The following is a 6000-nucleotide window of genomic DNA, read 5'->3' as shown; positions in this document are numbered from 1 at the left end:
CATTGCTCTGTGGATTAAGGATCCGGTGTTGTGTCACAGACGCGGCTCAGATCTGGCATTGCTGTGGCTGTGATGTAGGTCAGAGGTTACAGCTGGGATTTGACCCCTAGCCTGGGAACCTCCATATGCCAGCCGTGGGTGCAACCCTAAAAAAAAAAAAAAAAAAAAAGAAAAAGAAAAAGAAAAAAAAATCCTAATACCCAATATGATGATATTAGGAGGTGGAGGTCTTTGGAAAATGATCAGGTTATGATGGCAGAGCCCTCGTGAATGGCTTAGTACCCTTCTAAAAGACACTTCAGGGAGTTCCCATTGTGGCACAGCAGAGACGAATCCGACTAGGAACCATGAGGTTGCCGGTTCGATCCCTAGCCTCGCTCAGTGGGTTAAGGATCTGGCGTTGCCGTGAGCTGTGGCGAAGGTCGAAGATGGGGCTCGGATATGGCGTTGATGTGGCTCTGGCGTAGGCTGGCAGCTGTAGTTCCAATTAGACCTCTAGCCTGGTAACCTCCAAGTGCCGTGGGTGCAGCCCTAAAAAGACAAAAAGACCAAAAAAAAAAAAAAAAAAAGACACTCCAGGAGTTCCTTGGTGGCACAGCAGGTTAAGGATCCAGCATTGTCACTGCAGTGCCTGGGATCACTGCTCTGGTGTGTGTTTGATCCCTGGCCTAGGGAACTTCCACATGCTGCAGGCATGGCCAAAAAACAACCCCCATACAAACAAACAAAAACCTAATCTACCAAACCAAAAAGACAGGCACCCTTGGTTCCCCTTCCCTTGGTTCATGTTGTTACCATTATAAGCCACAGCAAGAACACAGTCATCTACAAACCAGAAAGTTGGGCTCTCAAAATCTGCCAAAGCCTTGATCTTGGACTTTCCAGCCTCCAAAACTGTGAGAAATAAATTTTTATTGTTTATAAGAGCCACCCAGTGTATGATGTTTTGCTACAGCAGCCTAAAGGGACTAAGACATTTTTAATTTATATAGTACTTTGGCTATGAGCCAAGTTTAATGTGCTGTATATCAACAACATACGTTACATGAAGTGTCTTTAAACAGAAACATACATGGCTATTTACTGATTGGTTGATGAAAATATTGTGATCAGAGGCTCATAGGATCCTAACTTTGTATTTCTCTTGTGAGCACTGCTTAGTGTTCAGAAATTCATTGTTTGTGATGACTTAATAGAATAATTACTGTGAATAATGAGAATCAACTGGATGTTTTAAACTCCACAGTTCATTGGAATTCTGTCATGGCTCAGCAGAAAGGAATCTGACTAACATCCATGAGGACACAGGTTCGATCCCTGGCCTCACTCAGTGGGTTAAGGATCTGGTGTTGTGTAGGTGGTATGAGCATTGTATGCTGTGGTGTAGGTCAAAGATGTGGCTTGGATCTGGCATTGCTGTGGCTGTGGCCAGAAGCTACAGCTCCCATTGGACCCCTAGCCTGGGAACCTCCATATGCTGCAGGTGTGGCCCTAAAAAGACACACACAAAAAAATTTAATTTAAAAAATATATAAATAAACTCCACAATACATATTTTTGCTTTAAATGGTCAATTATCTTTTAAGAGTTTTTTTTAAGACATTTTATACTTGTCACATGTTTACCACTTCTAGGCCTCTTCATTTCTTTCTGGTAGATGCAGATTTCTATCTGATATCATTTTCCTGCTGTCCCAAAGAGTTCCTATTTTTTGAAGTAAGGGTGTGCTGACAATGAATTCTCTCGGCATCTTATGTCTAAAGAAAGATTTGGGGTTTTTATTTTATTTTATTGGAGTATAGTTGATGTCCATTGTTAGGTTAGTTTTGGGTATATAACAAAGGGATTCAGTTATACATATACACATATCCATTCTTTTTCATATTCATTTCTCATTTATGTTATTACAGAATACTGAGTAGAGTTCCTTGTGCTATACAGTAAGTCCTTGTGGATTATCTATCTTATATATAGTAAGTGGCATGTATATGTTAATTGCAAACTCCTAATTTATCCCTCCCTGCCACAGGTCCCCTTAGCTAACCGTAAGTTTGTTTTCGAAATCTATGAGTTGAGGACATTATTTACCATTTGTTTTTGAAAAATATTTTTGCTGAGTTTAGAATCCTGGTTGACTGATTCTTTCAGTAGTTTAAAGACAAGCCACTGTTATAAGACTTACATTCTTTCTGATGACAAATCTACTATCATCTTCAGGTTTTGTTTCTTGGTACATAGCGTCTTTAGCTTTCATTAGCTCTTTTTAAGATTTTTCTTCTTATAATTAGAATTACAGCATGCCTTGGGGCAGTTTTCTTCATGTTTCTGCTGCTTGGAGTTTGTTAAACAACATGGATCTGAGGTTTATACTTAATTTGAAAAAATGTTGGCAGCAATGTCTCTGTCCCTTCCTCTCTCTTTCTTCTTCTGGAACTCCAGGAACATGTGTGTAAAGGCCACTTGGTGTTATGTCACAGCATACTGATGTTCTATTCTTTTCTTTTCAGTCTCCTGTCTCCCTGTATTTTGTATTGGATAGTTTCTATGGCTATGTCTTTAAGGTCACTAATCTTTTATCTGCAGTGTCTAACTATCCTTAATCACATCTGGTATTTTTCTTTTTTTAAAATTACTCAGTGAATTTTATTACATTTATATTTGTACAACAATCATCACAACCCAGTTTTATTGCGTTTCCATCCCAAGCCCCCAGCACAGCCCCCCCACCCCCAACCTGTCTCATTTGGAAACCGTTAAGTTTTTCAAAGTCTGCGAATCTGTACAACTGTATATTTCATCTCACACATAATATTTCTTAACTGCCTAATTTTGATTCAGATCTTTTTTAAAAATAACTTTCAGGAGTTCCTGTCGTGGTGCAGTGGTTAACGAATCCGACTAGGAACCATGAGGTTGCAGGTTCGATCCCTGACCTTGCTCAGTGGGTAACCAATCTGGTGTTGCCGTGAGCTGTGTGGTGTAGGTCGCAGAGGCAGCTCGGATCCCGAGTTGCCGTGGCTCTGGCGTAGGCCGGCGGCTACAGCTCTGATTCGACCCCCAGCCTGGGAACCTCCATATGCCTCGCGAGCAGCCCTAGAAAAGGCAAAAAGACAAAATAAATAAATAAATAAATAAATTTCAGATCTCTCTTTATCATGCTCATACTTTACCTTCATGAATAGATGGAGGGGGTTTAAAATTATAATTGTTTGAATGTCTTTGTCAGAATTCTACCATACCTGTCATTTCTGTGTCTTTCTATGGATTGGTTTTTCTTCTCATTATATTTGCTGCTTCCTTTTATACCTGGTATTTTTTTTTTACCTTATTCTTTTAAATTATATGCCTGGTATGTTTTGATTACATATCTCATAATTTATTATTATGAATTATACCTTCTAATGCTAGATTTTTTTTTAATTCCTTCAAATATTTTTTACTTTTTTGGATGCAGTGAGGTTACTTGGAAACAATTTGATCCTTTTTTCTTTTTCTTTTTTTTTTTTTTTGTCTTTTTGCCATTTCTTGGGCCAATCCCGTGGCATATGGAGGTTCCCAGGCTAGGGGTCGAATCAGAGCTGTAGCCACCGGCCTATGCCAGAGCCACAGCAACGCAGGGATCTGAGCCGTGTCTGCAGCCTACACCGCACAGCTCATGGCAACACTGGATCCCTAACCCACTGAGCAAGGCCAGGGATCAAACCCACAACCTCATCGTTCCTAGTCAGATTCGTTAACCACTGAGCCACTACGGGAACTCCTTTCTTTCTTTTTCTTTTTCGGACATGCTGCAGTATGCAGAAGTTCCCAGGCCAGGGACTGAACTGAACCATAGCAGTGACAATGCCAAATCCTTAATCATTAGGCCACCAGGGAACTCCCAGTTTGATCCTTTTTTTTTTTTTTTTTTTTTTTTAAGGCTGCACCCATGGCATATGGAAGTTCCCAGGCTAGGGGTCGAATTGAAGTAGCTGCTGACCTACGCCACAGCCAAAGCAATGTGAGATCCGAGCCACATCTTTGACCTACACCACAGCTCACAGCAACAGAGGATCCTTAAACCACTGAGCGAGGCCAGGGATTGAACCAGAAACCTTCTTATTAGTTGGATTCTTATCCCAATGAGCCACAATGGGGATTCCCCAGTTTGATCCTTTTGAGGCTTGCTTTTACACTTTGTTAGATGCAACCTAAGTAGCCTTTAGTCAAGGGCTAATTTTGCCCTACTACTGAAGCAACGCCTTTCTGAGTACTCTACTTGAATGACAAGGCCCTTGTATATTAGGAGGGCTTTTGGTTCTGGCCAGAGGGAACACAGGCATGTGTGAGGTGGTAAATTTTCACCCTGCTTCTTTGAGATGTTCTAGACTCTGGTAGGTTCTTTATGTGCAAGTACTGATGAATACTCAGCTAAAAGGTAGAGAGGAGGAGTTCCCACCATGGCACAGTGGGTTAAGAACCTGACTGCAGCAGCTTGGGTCGCTGTGGAGGCGTGAGTTCAATCCCCAGCCCAGTGCAGTGGGTTAAAGGATCTGGCATTGCTGTAGCTTGTGGCATAGGTCACGGCCGCAGCTTGGATTCATTTGACCTGGGTGTGGCCATTAAAAAAAAAAAAATAGTGGGGAAACTTCTGTAGATTTCTAGAGCTTTCTTTCTGAGAGGCTTTGCTACTGCATACATCCTGTGTCCTGTGAATTGTAACCACCTTAGTTTCCTCTACTTCTTAAGGGACATTGCTGTGCTTTGTTTGGGTTACCCTCTCTGAGTGCAGAAAATTCTCTCCATGCAGTAGGCTGAGTCCCTCATACTATTCACCTCATCTTTTCCCTCTCTGTTCATTCTTTTTCATCTCTATGACTTGTTTTCTTTATTTCTTTTCTTTTTCTTTTTCTTTTTTTTTTAAACTTCCCGAGCTAGAGATCAAACCTGCAGTTAACAGCAGTGAACCAAACCGTGGCAGTGACAACACAGGATCCTTAACCAGCTATACCACAAGGGAACTCTTGCATGACATGTTTCCAGTGCTTTTAAATCTTAGAGTTCTCCAGGGCTCAGTCCTTGGGTTCCTTCCCTTTTTACTCTATACCGCTCTCTTAGGAGCTCACCTTCTCACATGGCTTTAATACCATCGTTACATTTGGGACTCCTCTATTCACTTCTCCAGGCTGGATCTCACTTCAGAATTTCAGAATTATTTTCTCAGTTGTCTTCATGATATCCTAACTTTGATATGTAATTGTCCTCTCCAACTTAATGTATCCTAAAATTTGCTTCTCATTGGTCTTCTCTTTTTCTCTCTCTTACAGTCTTTTGTTTGTTTTTAGGGCCACACCTGAGTCATATCAAAGTTCCCAGGCTAGGAGTCAAATCAGAGCTTCAGCTGCTGGCCTGCATCACAACCGCAGCAACTCAGGATCTGAGCTGTGTCTGCAACCTACAACACAGCTCACTGCAATACCGGATCCTTAACCCACTGAGAATCGAGGCCAGGGATTGAACCTGCATCCTCATGGATCCTAGTTGGGTTTATTTCCCCCGAGCCACAATGGAAACTCCTCCTATAGTCTTCTTAATGGCAACATTTTTCTTCTAAATGTTTGGGGCAAAGACCTTAGTGTCATCCTTGACCCTTTTCTTTCTCTTACTCCTCAGATTCAGCTTGTTATTACATCCTGGCCACTTTACCAGATCAAACCCAAGAATTCAATGTTCCTCTCCTCTCCCATTATGTCCACCCTGGTCCATGCCAGCATCATCTCTTACCTGGCTCTATTAAACAGCATCTTAACTTCCCTGCTTCTTTCAATGTAGCAGCCAGTTTCATCCAGATTACTCATTAGTTATAGCATATTGTTCCTCTGTTCAAAATTCGACAAAATCTTCCCAATTAAATAAAAATAAAAGCCCAAGTCCTTACTCTAACCTGCCAGTCTCATTCCATCATCACTCTGCCCACTGCCCCTCCATATACACACACACACACTCACTCTAGTCACTCTG

Source organism: Sus scrofa, chromosome 8, assembly GCF_000003025.6.
Source record: "Sus scrofa isolate TJ Tabasco breed Duroc chromosome 8, Sscrofa11.1, whole genome shotgun sequence".
Classification (NCBI taxonomy): domain Eukaryota; kingdom Metazoa; phylum Chordata; class Mammalia; order Artiodactyla; family Suidae; genus Sus; species Sus scrofa.
The sequence above is the reverse complement of the archived record's forward strand: the minus strand, read 5'-3'. Positions refer to the sequence as shown.